This window comes from Erpetoichthys calabaricus, chromosome 16 (assembly GCF_900747795.2).
Source record: "Erpetoichthys calabaricus chromosome 16, fErpCal1.3, whole genome shotgun sequence".
NCBI lineage: Eukaryota > Metazoa > Chordata > Cladistia > Polypteriformes > Polypteridae > Erpetoichthys > Erpetoichthys calabaricus.
The window spans coordinates 82650779-82665291 of NC_041409.2; the positions used below are offsets into that span (position 1 = coordinate 82650779).

Sequence of the window (14513 nt, forward strand, 5' to 3'; positions counted from 1 at the left end):
CATTGATAAACTTCTACAAACGTTGATGAATAATAATATTCCCTTTGGAGGAAAGGTACTTTTATTAGGAGGAGATTTTACACAGTGCTTAGCGATTGTTCCACATGCCATGCGCTCGGCTATTCTTCAGTCCACCTTAAAATACGCAGACAATTGGCATTGCTTTCAAAAGAGTTACGGAGATATTTGGAACAACAATCTCATTACACCAAATACCCCTTTTAACACAACGAACTATATTATGTCCAAAAAATATGACCTCTCTGAGCCCGTTTTTGGACATGGACAACTTTATTTGCTTCCTATATGCGTCATCTACACCTTCACACTATGCTATATCTCATTCATACATCACGCTCTTTGTAATTTCACAACACCAGGGGTTGGCGAGCGAAGCGAGCAGGGGGCAGAGCCCCCTAGTAATGTTCATAAGACAGGCCAGTGCGGATATGTGCTTGAGTGTGTCTTGCAGTAAGCTGGTGACCCAAAGCTGCTGACAGACATTTGCTCCTCGTGACCCCTAAAGCCAGGCTAAAAAAGACCAACAAACTGATGAGAATTAGCCAAGAAGAATTTACAATTAATCATGTCTTGTTTTCTGTTTCGCTCAATTCTTTATTTTTAGATGCAATGCAGTCAGGTTTGATCAGATTTTAATAAATGGTCAGGCTTCCATTTCATGTAACACTTCCTAAATCATTTCAAATTTTATTCAAAACACCAAGATTTGTCAGACCACATGGAACCTTCACTCAGCTGCGGAGGAGTATTGGGAATGCTCATCTTGGAGGTCTACTGGGCCACCCAAGAATATGCTCCACCTCTGTGCACCTTCCCTCAGCTTCAGAGGGGCACTTTCTGCAGTTAGGTTGACCATGAAGGTGCAAAGTCCAGGCCCATTGACTAGAATGGGAACACTCCTCTTGGAGCACAACTGGCCTGCTCTAGGATTTGCCTGACCTCCTCAGATCTTCATGCAGTTTCAGCAATTTAGGACTTTCATGGTCAACCCATCTTATAAAGAAAATGTCAAAGTCCTATCCCATTTACTACAATTGGAATACTCCCCTCAGAGGTCTACTGGGCCACCCAAGAATATGCTCCACCTCCATGGACCTTCCCTCAGCTGCAGAGGGGCGCTTTCTGCAGGTTAGGTTGACCATGGAGGTGCAAAGTCCAGGCCCATTGACTAGAATGGGAACACTCCTATGGGAGCACAACTGGCCTGCTCTAGGATTTTCCCAACCTCCTCAGATCTTCATGCAATTTCAGCCATTTAGGACTTTCATGGTCAACACAACTTATAAAGAAAATGTCAAAGTTCTATCCCATTTACTACAACTGGAATACTCCCCTCAGAGGTCTACTAGGCCACCATGGAATTTGCCTGACCACCTTGGACCTTTACTCTCGGCTCCACCAATCTTAACCACATAATGAAAGAGAAAATGCAACCCTAACCCTGGACAGGGTATGAGTTCCTGTGCCCTGGATGCAACCCTGCACCCAGTCATTGTCCATGGAGTTTGATTACCCATTTCTTCCCACGTCTCATGAATTGGCAACTCCAAACTGGAACCTAAGCAAGTGTGAGCAATAGGAAGTGTGTGGATGTGTGATTTGGCCCTGAATGTGGACTGGATATCGTGAAAGAACATCAAGGTTGTTTTTGCAGGACAATTATTCACTTTACCTTTAAAGATGGTCTCTCTAGGCTAGTGTTTCCCAACCTCTGTAATGTCACAACCTAGTTTTTCACAGGCCAGTGTCCTTGTGACCAACAGGGCAGGATCCCTGGTGGGGGGGGGGGGGGGGGGGGGGGGGGTTCCCAAATGTGAACTTAGCACGATAACCTGAGTAGGGAGAGTGGGGTGGTCCCCCTCAGTGAAATCAAGCACAATCATCACATTAGGAAAGGGGGCCACATATGATCACCAGAGAGTCAGAGTGTTAGATGAATTGAGCATGATCGTCAGAGGGAGGTCATCTAGGATCGGCCATGATCCACATGCGATGCTGCCACTGTGAATTGAGTGCAATCATCGGAGCGGTGGGGAGAATGGGATTTCATTTGTGGTCAGTTGACTACCACCTGCAATGCCACTACGGCCCACACTGCTCTAGGAGGTACTACTCCATAACCTTGAATTAGATTAGGTGTATTTGAGAATACTGTACAGTATTAGGTTACAGTGCTGTGAAAAAGTAAAAAAGGTCTGTGTTCCTTGATATTTTTGTATGTACAGACAGTTGATCTTCATTTGAAAAATACTGATAGAAAGATGATCAGATTTACCAAATAGCAATGGATTGTATTCTTTGAAATCATGTATTCAACAACAATCTGCTTTGGAAATATCCCATTGTTTAAATAGCAGATGTTCCATCTTTGCCAGTAATATCTTCTTTCTAATGGTTCATTCTTCCCGTTGCTCTTTACAGAACTCCTTCAACATTGTTTTGAGGGCTTGCTGACAAGTTCTGCCCACTATATGTCCCCCCTACAGAATTTCTATGGGGTTTAGGTCTGGTCTTTGACTTTGTGATGCCATAATCTCCCATTTCTTCTTTTTCAGACATTCTTTTATGGATTTGCTTGAGTGTTTCTGGGGTATTTACGTTGTGGCAAGGTGTTGTAGTTCAACATCGGTTGTTTGACTGATGGCCTCATATTTTTCTCAAATTCTCTCTAGTACAATATGGAATGTGTTGTTGACTCAATGATGGCAAACTGATCAGGCCCAGTGGTAGAAAAAGCAACCCCAAACCATAATGCTTCCACCATGGTGCTTTACACAACTGATATGAGGTTCTTTAGATCAAAGGTAGCTTTTGGCTTTCACCAAATATGATGCCTACCATTGTAACCAAACAACTATGCCTTCTAGAGTATGTTATTCCAGCTAGTGCTGCTCTTCATGTAGGTGTTGTCTGGTTAACTTCAGTCATGCACTTCTGTTCTTTTTGATAGTCTTCTTCCTTCCTGACTTCACATACATTGCAAGGTTGTGCGGTCTCTTTCAAACAGTTGACTCACTGCACTTTGCTGTTGACTAAAGCATGACTTGCCTGAAAATTACCCCGGGGATCTTCAAGACTTTGGTGAGACAACGTGACCTGATTAGATGGCCAGTGTTATGAAAATTTCTCCATTTTTTGATGATCTTTCTGACAGCATGGAGACTGCCAAAAAATTGCTTGGAAATGGCTTCAAAACTCTTTGCAGACTCTTTGGTATCAAAAATGCTTCTTCTGGGGACTTCAGAGATCTCTGCTTTAATCTTCACAGACAACGGCCACAAATTGCTAAGACCAAACCAAATCACAAACATATGCCGTGCTTTCAGGCAGTTTTCAGACTGCTTCACTTTTTATGCATTATATGTTGCAGCCTTTGACTAAAATCGTTTAAATGTATCTTCTTGCATCATCAAATGACATTCAATACCCCAGAATGACAAAGTGAAAAGAGAATTTTAGAGAGTTATGCAAATTTATTAAACATAAAATATAATGATGAAAGTATTCAGATTCTTAGTTGAAGCCCCTTTGGCAGCCATTACAGCCTTAAGTCTTCTTCGGTCTGACGTGACAAGCTTCACACATCAGGATTTGGGGATTTTTCTGCTATTCTTCTCTGCAGATCATCTCAAGGTTTGTCAGGTTGGGTGGAGACCATCAGAGTTCAGCTGTTTTCAGGTCTCTGCAGAGATTTTCAAATAGGTTTTAGTCTGGAAACTCAAGAACGTTCCCAGAATTGTTCTTAAACCACACCTGTTATCTTTGCTTTGTGCTTAAGATCATCGCCCTGTTGGAAGTTAAACCTTCAGCCCAGTCTGAGGTCCAGAGTACTCTGCAGAATTCAGGATATCTCTATACTTTGCTCCATTCAGCTAAACCCTGACTCATCCCTGACTCAGGCTGAAAAACAAGCCCACAGCATGATGTTGCTGCCACCATGCTTCAGTGTTGGAATGGTACTGCACAAGTGATGAACGTTGCTTGGCTTCCCCCAGATGTGACACCTAAAATTAAGGCCAAACGGTTCGATCTTATTTTCTCAACCCAGAAAATGTTGTTTCTTATAGTCCAGTGATTCCCAATGTGGGGCGCACGCCCCACTGGGGGGCAATTTGATTTTTTTAGGGGGGCAATTCGAGAATTTAAGTACGTTAAATAATTTATAAAATGAAAAATCAGAAATTCACTGTTAAAAATGATAGAAAAAACTAAACAAATAATTTTTATTATTTACAGAGACATTTATATTATTTATATAAACATAGAAGGGATGGTGAACAACCGTTTAGTTTATAATTTTACAACTGGCTTGGGTTTTTCTACTTAGAAATCGTTTTTACCATTAAAATAATATGAATTGTAACAATGATTATAAAATTTTGCAATATAACAAAAATATAAAATGATCAAAATATTACAGAAAAAGCTGTCATTAAAGTTATTTTATATTTTTGAATATCACGTCTCTTATTATATGTTTTCAAAACTGTATTTGCTGTATTTTCATATTACGTCATATCATTTTTTTTAACAATTTCTTAGTGATTTCTATGTCAACTCTCCTTTCCCTCTTTTGTTTCCATGTTCTTTGGAAGCTTGTTTAGACCAAATTAATGACATTATGGGCTTCCTCCACGTGAGTAGGAGTTCACTTTTTGAATTGGTAAGAATAAGAATAAGGTCTATGTTACAGTGGGGGACATCATGATTTTAGAGAGGCCTAGGTGGGGCATGGCCAAAAAAAAGGTTGGGAACCACTGTTATAGTCCGAGAGTGTTTTACGTGTCTTTTGAAAACTCATCGTGGGTTATTGTGTGTCACCTGCAGGCTACTCTGCCATAAAGCTCAGATTAGTGGAGTGTTGCAGTGTTGGTTGTCTTTCTGGAAGTTTCTTCTCTAGAGGAGCTCACCCAGAGTGACCATTGGGTTCTTCTTCACCTCTCTTACCAAGGCCCTTCTAACATGGTTGCTCAGTTTGGAGCTCTAAAAGAGTTGTGTTTGTTCCACAAATCTTCTGTTTAAGACGTATGGAGGCCACTGAGCTCTTGGGAACCTTCAATGATGTAGACATTTTTCTGTAGTTTTACCCAGGTCTGTTTCTTGTCACAATCCTATCTCTAAGCTCTGCAGGCAATTCCTTCAGGGTTAGGGCTCGCTTGTAGGACCCTCTATAGACTGGTGTGCTGCCATTCAGAGGTGGGCTCCAAAACAAGGAGCAGAAACATCTCAACGATGATCGACAGAATGGGAGCGATTTCAAATGTCATAGCAAGGGGTCTGAATGTTTGTGTCAATGTGGTGTTTCAGTTTACTATTTTTAATAAATTTGCAAACATTTCTAAAATCCTGCTTTTGCTTCGTCATTCTGGGATATTCGAAAAAAAATGAAATGATTCTGGCACAAGGCCGCAGCATAATAAAATGTGTACAAAGTGGTGGCCCGAACACCTTCTGAAGGCACAATATATTTATATAAGGCAGGACTCTCCCTAAAGATGTTGCAATCATTTCCATCTGATTCGATTTTTAGGCATTTGGTGCACTGATTTAGGTAGAGAGATACAACAACTTTTTCTGTAAGATTAAATTGTATTTCTGACTGACAAAACAGTAGGAGTGCCAAATGTGACATTTCAAAGTTGCTTTTAAAAATTATTTATCTATCAGTATTATTATCATGGCGATTCTAAAATCATTAAAACGTTTACATGGAGTAAATTTACTCTCACACCACTTTACATGTTACAAGGAGTGCATTTTATTCTTCGTCTAATTAATGTTCACCTATCAAGATCTCCACTTTGTCATCTACACCCCCAAACTATGGTAATTAGGCAATTAGGGGCACATCATTTGTCACACCAGCCCATCAGCACAGCAGAAGCACATGCGGCATACTGAAAATGGATCAAGGAGACAATAGAAGTGCAGGATCGGATTAATATTTCATCAGCCATTAAAACCCAGACAGGAGGCTGGTGGCTTGACAGCCTGCCCTCCCCGATCTTCTCTTTTTATTGTTACTTTTAACGGATTGCTTGCTTGTTCCTTTTGGGCTAAACCCTGGAATTGTAAAATGGCTGTTGATCTTATTAATGATGGCCGCACAGTAAACGCTCCATGTGTCGCTTGTCTCATGTCAGCTTTGATCCTATTATCTGGGGTTCTCTTTTATACAAATAGGCGTACAAACCCCCACTCGTGTCTCTATTAGAATGGCACCCCTTTTGCTGAGTTGAAGACACGAGTCAGGTTTGATCTTTTGCTGTATTTAATCCATTTAATTAGGTGAATTACTGCTGCTACAAAAAGGCATGCCGGTCATATCCATGAGTGTGATTTCGCTCGATAATTAGCTTTTTGGCAAGTGCCACGGACAGGATTAAATTGTAGGAGTTTCAGGTTTACATAGCATAAAAGAGGTCATTGTTATTTACAAAATATCCACCAGAATCAATAGTACTAGGGTGTTGTATCGTGTTAGCCATTATGAGAAGTCAAGCAAAATGACACCTCTTACTGGATAACTAAAAAGACTACAATATGCAAGCCTTCTGGCAACTCAGGCCCCTTCTTCAAGCAATATTGTAATCTTTTTAGTTGGCTAATAAAAGGTGTCATTTTGCTCGACTTCCAGTTACACAAGAGCGAAAGACAAAAAAGAAACTAATGAATGAATGAATGTATGAATGGAAGGCTGGACTTATTTTAACTGATTCTTAAGTGATTGCGCAGGCGCAGAGCGCTGTGGAGAATTCTCAGTTAAATACAATTACAGATTATACTAATTAGTAATTTTAGAACTGGTACATATTTAATATGTGTGTTAAATTGAATATTCGCCTGTTTTGCCGTATGCACAATCGCCTTTACAGTCCGCTGGCCCTAAGAATGGATCGGCTGCGGAGACCACTTGAGGACGAACAGTCACCGGCAGTCGGAAAACATTCCCAGCCTATGCTCGGGCGTATTATTATTATTATTATTTTAATGTCACATGTCCATACTTTATACCCGCATTTTATCGCGTCGTACTGGATCCTATCCTGGCGGCCACTGGTTTTGTATTTTTAGCAAGTGATAAACAAATCACATCGACAGACAGAAGGCGCATCTGCAACCGAGCAGGCAAGGTGTCTGCTATACCTGAGAGCGCGTCGCTCCTTTTGTAAGAAATCCATCCATTTTCCAACCCGCTGAATCCGAGCACAGGGTCACGGGGGTCTGCTGGAGCCAATCCCAGCCAACACAGGGCACAAGGCAGGAACCAATCCCGGGCAGGGTGCCAACCCACCGCAGGACACACACAAACACACCAAGCACACACTAGGGCCAATTTAGAATCGCCAATCTACCTAAACTGCATATCTTTGGACTGTGGGAGGAAACTTGCCAAAGACAGGGAGAACATGCAGACTCCACACAGGAGCTTCTGGGTCGTAAACCTCTGTCTCCTTAATGAGAGGTAGCAGCATTACCACTACACTACCATGCCGCCCAGGATGGACATACAAATGCATCCATCCATCCATTTTCCAACCCGCTGAATCAGCCAATCCCAGCCAACACAGGGCACAAGGCAGGAACCAATCCCGGGCAGGGTGCCAACCCACTGCAGGACACACACAAACACACCAAGCACACACCAGGGCCAATTTAGAATCGCCAATCCACCTAACCTGCATGTCTTTGGACTGTGGGAGGAAACCGGAGTGCCCGGAGGAAACCCACGCAGACACGGGGAGAACACGCAAACTCCACGCAGGGAGGACCCGGGAAGCGAACCCGGGTCCCCAGGTCTCGCAACTGCGAGGCAGCAGCGCTACCCACTGCGCCACCGTGCCAGAAATCCAAAAATTTCAAATAGAAGTTCAAAACTTTCTTCTTCACTATATCCACAAATTCTCTCTGGTCCCAAATTTAAGAGCTTCTTTGACACCAAAACAATAAATTACCTGCGAGATGTATCCTCCTAAATTATATTTGTTGCTGCACACCCTTAACTTGATTTGAAGTCTCGGTATTGTGCAGTATACTGCGTATATAAAGTGTGTTTGTGTGTTATCATTTTTTCCAGTCTAATTTCAAAGATTTACGTTAACCGGCGACTTTATAGACCTGAGTGATGCGCGCGTGTTCACCTCAATGGATTTGTTGTCCCCATTTGCGATCGACACACTTGCGACCCCGAATGAGGCTTTGCAAGTTCAGAACGTGGGGCTTGTTGGTTCAGTCAGAAGGGTTGGGCTGGCTGGTGCCGCCGTCTGCTAGCCCGAGAGTCTCAAGTCCGATGTCGGGTCATTTCTCTGACTGCGGCTTGCTCGTGATTTTTTTCAGCGTGTTTTCCCTACAGACAGTATACAGCTCACTGTGTGCGAGTGTGCCTGCAATTAGTATTTGTTAAGAGATCTAATCGGGGGGTGGCGCAGTGGGTAGCGCTGCTTTTCGCAGCTAGGAGACCCGGGTTCGCTTCCCAGTTCCTCCCTGCGCGGAGTTTGCATGTTCTCCCCGTGTGTGCGTGGGGTTGTCTGTCTCCGGTTTCCTCCCACAGTCCAAAGACATGCAGGTCAGGTGTATTGGCGATTCTGAATTGCCCCAAGTGTGTGCTTGGGGTGTGTGTGTGCGCGCAAATTTGTTGTCTGCCTTGACCCTATAGCGGGTTGGATAATGGATGGATGGATCTAATCAGGGGAAGGGAACATTCTGATCAGCCGTAACTGCATTTAGTTCTCGATAATCAAAACGGCAGGCATTAATAAATAAATGAAGAGCATCCACTTTTCAACTTCTCATAATAGAGTAGATTAGATAAACTTTATTAAACCCAAGGGAAGTCAAGCAAGATGTTATCCAATATCAAAAGTGTTTTGAAAATATAAATTACTTATAAATTATATGGGTGACAGGGCCGTTAGCTATACATGGATCATCTGACTCAATTCCTTCTTTTAAAAAACAACTCCAGGCAAAATGCCTGAAGAAGGAGCCTGAGTTGCCTCGAAAGCTTGCATATTGTAGTCTTTCTAGTTGGCCAATAAGAGGGGTCATTTTGCTTGACTTCATTCATTACATCCAGAATGGCTAACACGGTACAACACCCTAGTACTACAAAAAACAACTTAAAACTCCTGTATTCAGGAAGGCTTTTAACCGAACCTGTTCTGTCCCTTCTTTGAGTTTGGCAGGGTAACTTGTGTGTGTGGATTATAGCGACGTTATTTGTTACTATTTTCAACACTAAAAGAAAATCCTATTTTACTCTGGTTCGTCTTTTATGAATGCTTTGTATATCCTGTATCTGTTTTAGTGTTCTTTTCAGGAAACATTTGTATCCATTTGTTATATGTACCTGCTGCTTCTTTCTGAAACTATATGAAGCGCCTTGAGCATGGGAAAGGCGTTATATAAATAAAACGTATTATTATTATTATGGGCGGCACGGTGGCACAGTGGTAGCGCTTCTGCCTCGCAGTTGGGGGACCTGAGTTCGCTTCCCAGGTCCTCCCTGCGTGGAGTTTGCATGTTCTCCCCGTGTCTGCGTGGGTTTCCTCCGGGCGCTCCGGTTTCCTCCCACAGTCCAAAGACATGCAGGTTAGGTGGATTGGCAATTCTAAATTGGCCCTAGTGTGTGCTTGGTGTGTTTGTGTGTGTCCTGCGGTGGGTTGGCATCCTGCCCGGGATTGGCTGGGATTGGCTGCGGCAGACCCCCGTGACCCTGTGTTCGGATTCAGTGGGTTGGGAAATGGATGGATGGATGTATCTTCAGGTAAAAAGACAATGTTTAATAAATATGTGTAATTTGAAAGGAACTCTGTTGGTTTAATTCTATCATTCTACACAATGTCAGTCATTTAATTCATCTTGTTATGTTTTCCAAACACAGTGACTGCATTAACTTAAAAGAATGTTTTATTTTAAAAGTACTCTAATTAAGTAGAACCACTGTCCATAACTGAAAGAATTTTAGTTACCTTTTTTTGAGTGTATTCAGCTCCATGCGCAGGTTCCATAAATAACCCTGAATGGATCGTAACAGATTCCTGAACTACTAACAGGTTCCTGCAAGGTCTCGATGCTACGTACAGTAACACAGTTTAATTTTGCATTATTTATAAGTACCATGCTAGACATGAAAGATTTCTGTTCTGTCCAACATTCTTCACAGTCTAGAGAATCAATTCCAGGTTTGAAGAACTCTTCCCAGAATGAAATGCTTCTGCGAGGAACCACACAACTCATTAAAGCGCCATTCCGTTATCTAAAGGTGTACTGGTGAATACGTAATCAGCAAGTGTGTCAGCCTAAAAAAATCTGTAAAAGGCAGACGGGCTGCTGACAGGATCCTCTGAGAGAACACCTATGGATGACGGACTTACTGCTGAAGACAAGGAGCTGCTCCGGTGAATCGCTGATCGCAGATCAACAGAAACAGATTAGCAGTCCACGGTACAAGAAGAGGGCAGTGCTACGTTAACCGCCGACTTCAATTCATTTCAGGTACAAATGGAGCAAAACAATAACAGACAAGCCCATGTATGCGTTAGTCTGGGCATTAGCCGCTTTGATACTCCGCCGCCGCCACAAAGCCTTCATTTGCACAGCCGTCGCCCCGAGCCTGACAACACGTCCGCCATACAAAGCCTTCAGACAGTCAAGGAGTACCGCGGGGTTGGACGACGTAGGTGCCGGGCCTCTTTTGCCCTTGGCAGACGGACACCTCCAGTCGATGATTAAAAGCACAAAACGTAAAGCCAGCACTCAATGTCCTGGTTGAATACACCAGGAGATGCAGCCCCCTTAAAGAGACAGGGCCGCCGTCGAATGACCTCATTATTAGCTGGCATCCATTCTTGGCCTGTCTTCTCTTATTATAATCATATCATGCCAGCTTCCTCTAAATCTGTAACGCCTTGGAACCTTTCCATTTATAAAGCACCCATCATCTTTGCCCGTTTTCTGAATTTTTAAAATGGCATTTGCCAAAAGTATTGCCACCTCCCTTTTTGATGTTTATGATTCTATGAGGGGTGTAAGGAAAAAAACCGATTTGTTCTTTTCAATAAATCAAGCGTGTAAAGCTGACGACAGGGCAATGGTGCCTCCACCTCAAAGATCTACGTTATCTGTGTGAACTTTGCACGTTCTCCCCGTGCAGATTTATACCTCTGGTTTCTTAACAGGTGTTTAGGGTCACTTCACGGGGTTGCTTGGTTCCTCGTATAGCCATTGCGTGACAATTCTTGGTACAGTTTTCATTTTAAGGTTCCTAATATGTGGACTGCAATGAAATATTTAATGTCTAGCAGGCATGATAGAGCAAGACAACCTGAAGTTAGCCCATGTTATACTGCAAGTAGCAGTGAGACATTTAAAAATCTGAAACCCATTGTTACTTCACAAATCTGTCGTCGTCGATTTTTAGGGATCTAAATATATGAAGGTTTTTCTTTCTGTAACGTTATTGTGGACGGTTACTCTGCGACCTAAAAAATGGTCCCACTATATATGGCATCGCACTGAAGAACCGCTGTGGCACCTTTACTTTAAGAGCATACATTCTGGACTGGCACACTTGTACCACGTTACCAGTTTTGGCTCTGACGGCCCCGGCTTGCATTTAAGAACATATCCTTAAAAAGCTGGCTGCCGCTGCGACCCTAAAAATTTGATCTCCACGTATATGAAGACAGTGAATGATGAGAAAGATATAGTTTTGTACTTGAAAGAGGGGACTTTAGAATGGTTACGACAGCAGCCTCTCGTCTGACACTCCCGAGCACTGGAAGTCACATATAAATAAATAACACAATAACAAGTAAAGAAGTGAAAAGACCCATAAACACTTACAGTTGGACACATTTCAATAACAATATTTTTTAATGCTGGGCGTGTTTCAGTTATAAAGATCAAACTGAAATAAACATCCATTCTTATTCCTTCTGTTTTTTCACCTGTATTATTATCATTCTTTAATTTAATATTATTTATTGTATCAGTATGCTGCTGCTGAAGAATGTGAATTTCCCATTGGGATTAATAAAGTATCTATCTATCTATCTATCTATCTATCTATCTATCTATCTATCTATCTATTATATAGTGCCTTACATATCTATCTATCTATCTATCTATCTATCTATCTATCTATCTATTATATAGTGCCTTACATATCTATCTATCTATCTATCTATCTATCTATCTATCTATCTATCTATCTATTATATAGTGCCTTACATATCTATCTATCTATCTATCTATCTATCTATCTATCTATCTATCTATCTATCTATCTATCTATCTATCTATTATGTAGTGCCTTACATATCTATCTATCTATCTATCTATTATATAGTGCCTTACATATCTATCTATCTATCTATCTATCTATCTATCTATCTATCTATCTATCTATCTATCTATCTATCTATCTATCTATCTATCTATCTATCTAATTTTTCCAAAAGCTCTTCTCAAGTTCATTGTACTTGAAGACAATAAAGAAACAATTCAAGTTCACGTCAGGATCACATTTTGACTGCAAATGAAGAAAACTGATACTGAAAAAAACCGGGCGCCCAGCCGTTAGTGGTTTTCTTGCTTTCAAAGGTTTCCTCGACCCCAAAGCAGGGTTTAAAGGGGCTCATAAAATGGATGGACTTGCAGATAAGGGCCGCTGTTTAACGTACGCGGGGTGCTGCTTGTAGAGCTGCAGTAAGTCAGCACTGAGAGGACATTCGGACCACAAGCAGATAGAAATTGACCGGCCCATACTCAAACTGCTGAAGCTATACTGTGCACCATCGTAAACCACAGCACCAATAAAAAAAAAAACTGTGATGTATTTTGGTAGCAAGACATTTTAGGCCAGTCATTACAGTACTTAGATTTGAAGTTTTGTGCCCCGATTTACGGGAGGATGGCATATTTTCAATAAGTATACGTGCCAGTCAAACGATTTTTATTACCCAGTTCTGCTCTTGTGGCACATCCGAGGATTTTCATACTATCCAGGTTGGTGGTGGCGGGGTTTTTGGTTATCATCGGCCATAAACGGCGAAATGTTTCGAATTCAAATGGCAAAATGACATCCGCGGAAGGTAGAAGGTTCATGATCGGTGTTGGGAGATTTCAGGTAGGGGTGACAAATCAAAATACAATAAACTGTAAATTGATCCATCATAAAACCATGGCACCAGATGCCTTTGTGCCAGACCCCTTAATAATTAAACACTGTCTGGATGGCACCCCACCGAGAAAACGTACACGGAGATATGAAACCCACCGCACTTGATTTGTTTTAGTTTGATTTGTATCCGGTATTGAAAAAAAAAAGTGCACAATCAAGAGAAAAGTAGAATTGGGTAATAAAAGATCGATTTAGCGATCTACCCTTGTGCTGCAGATGTACCCAGCGCTACGCTCACCGCACCTTTGGACAAGCGGCAGCCAGCCGCGATCTTCTCCTGCAGGCGCCAGCTCCGGTACCGAAGGCGGCGGCCCCAAATCACTTCTCACACCGGCTTCGTTCAGGTCAGGCTCATGCTTACACAGTGCGCGCATCTGACGCCACTTGACGACCCTTTCTTTCTCTATTTTTTAATCTTCTTCCTCCTCTTAAGAATTCATAGATAACGGTTGTGCGAGCACGCTTCTTCATGGGTCGAGGAACAGCAAGCACACCGCGCGTCTTAAATTTTGTACAAAAAGAATTTCAGACTCACCGTTTTGTGAAAAGCATCATTAAAGCGCTCCTCTGGGACCCATTATGATCTTCCGAGAGGTGATCGGTTTGTTATCATTAAATAAAGAATTTTTCTGTTCCGAGGGCTGACAATCGTAATGCGGGGTTTGTCCTGACAACGGCCTCAGTGAAAGCGAATGCCGCGTGTGAGTGAGAACAGACGGGCTGCACCAGCCGGGCGGGGCTTCTCAAACTTCCTCTGCTTATTAAGTCCTCGAGAGATCCATAGCTAAGAAATAATTATCATTATTTTAAAACACACAATATTACATAAATTATGATGCAAGGGCTTGCTTTTCCTTAAAGATATTAAAAATGAAATGCTTCGGGGTTCTCAAAGGGAAAGCCATGAAGCAGATAAAGCTTTTAAGACGTATGCCTTTAAAATATGATACGATAACACTCTAGAACTGCCCGCAGAACTGCACAAATGGATTAGCTAACATTAAACAAAAGTATTAAAAATCAATCTAAAGTGAAACCAGTCAGTCATTTTCTAACCCAATTAGTCCAGAACAGGGTTGCGGGGTCTGCTGAAGCCAACCCCATAGAGTGCAAGGCACAGGGTGTCTGTCCATCGCAGGGCAGACTCCCCCACATCCACACACACACACCATCCACGCACTAAGGCCAGCTTAGCAGCTTTCTGTTTATTCAGTTTTATTAAATAGTGCCTTTTCCAAAATTAGATTAGAAATCTATACTGTCACATGCACTGCAAGAGCATAATAAAATTCTTGTGTCACAGCTG

General features: G+C 42.1%; 1 protein-coding gene across 1 annotated transcript in view; it reads right to left on the minus strand.

Moving 5' to 3' along the window:
- gpr132b (G protein-coupled receptor 132b) overlaps window positions 1–13959 on the minus strand; it is a 61418-nt gene extending 47459 nt beyond the window's left edge. Inside the window, exon 1 of the mRNA XM_028821942.2 lies at window positions 13743–13959. The gene's annotated coding sequence lies outside the window, so the exon portion shown is untranslated. The remainder of the gene's footprint in view (window positions 1–13742) is intronic.
- Between the last annotated feature and the right edge of the window lie 554 nt (window positions 13960–14513).